The 1,308-nt window shown below is 36.9% G+C and overlaps 1 non-coding gene across 1 annotated transcript; it reads left to right on the top strand.

Annotated features, from left to right (window-relative positions):
• Window positions 1–318: 318 nt before the first annotated feature.
• Window positions 319–425, top strand: LOC118621156. The gene has a single exon (XR_004957639.1). It is a non-coding gene; the product is annotated as a U6 spliceosomal RNA (small nuclear RNA).
• The last annotated feature ends 883 nt before the right edge of the window (window positions 426–1,308 follow it).

A 1,308-nucleotide genomic window follows, 5' to 3' on the forward strand; every position in this document is an offset into this window, starting at 1 on the left:
CTTTTTTTTGCTATTGAGTTATATGAGTTCTTTATATATTTTGGATATTAACCCTTTATCAGACATATGATTTGCAAATATCTTTTCCCATTTAGTAGGTTGCCTTTCTGATTTGTTCCTGGTTTTCTTTGTTGTACAAAAACTTTTTAGCTTGATAGAGTCCCATTTGTTTTTTTTTCATGTTTTTGTTTTTGTTTCCCTTGCCTTTGGAGTCAAATACACAAAATCATTGCTAAGAGCAATGCCCAGGAGCTCACCACCTAGGTTTTCTTCTATGTGTTCTATGGTTTCAGGTCTTACATTCAAATCTCTGGTTCTGTGCTCACTTCAGCAGCACATATACTAAAATTGAAACAATAGAGAGAAGATTAGCATGGCCCCTGCGCAAGGATGACATGCAAATTCGTGAAGTGTTCCATATTTTTTAGAGAACCCAGAAATGGACCCAAGGCAATATGCTCAATTAATATTTGACAAAGGTGGCAAGAGCATACAGTGGAGTAAAGACAGCCTCTTTAATAAATGGTGCTGGGAAAATTGGACAGCTACCTGCAAAAAAATGAAATTAGACCATCAACTTGCACTATACACAAGAATAAACTCAAAGTGGAAAAAAGACTTAAATGTGACTCATGAATCCATAAAAATCCTAGAAGAAACTGTAGGCAACAAAATTTCAGACATCATACGCAGCAGAATTTTCACTGATAAATCACCTAAGGCAACAGAAACAAAGGAGAAAATGAACACATGGGACTACATCAAACTCAAAAGCTTCTGCACAGCAAAAGATACAATCATCAAAATGGAAAGGCAACCCACTCTATGGGAGAGCATAATTGCCAATGATATATCAGATAAGGGGTTAATTTCCAATATATATGGAGTGCTCATACAACTCAACAAAAGAAAGACAAAAACCCCAATTGAAAAATGGGCAGAGGAACTAAATAGACACCTCTCCAAACAGGACATACAAATGGCTAAGAGACATATGTAGAAATATTCAACATCACTAATCATCAGAGAGATGCAAATTAAAACAACAATGAAGTATCACCTCACACTTGTCAGAATGGCCGCCATCAACAAATCATCAAACAACAAGTGTTGGCGAGGGTGTGGAGAAAAGGGGACTCTAGTACACTGCTGGTGGGAATGCAGACTGGTGCAGCCACTATGGAAAACAATATGGTGTTACCTCAAAAAATTAAAAATTGAACTGCCATTTGACCCAGTGATCTCACTTCTAAGAATATACCCTAAGAAGCCTGAGCCTGAAACACCAATCAGAAAGAATATATGTAC

This window comes from Molossus molossus, unplaced genomic scaffold (genome assembly GCF_014108415.1).
Source record: "Molossus molossus isolate mMolMol1 unplaced genomic scaffold, mMolMol1.p scaffold_m16_p_1, whole genome shotgun sequence".
In the NCBI taxonomy this organism is placed as follows: domain Eukaryota; kingdom Metazoa; phylum Chordata; class Mammalia; order Chiroptera; family Molossidae; genus Molossus; species Molossus molossus.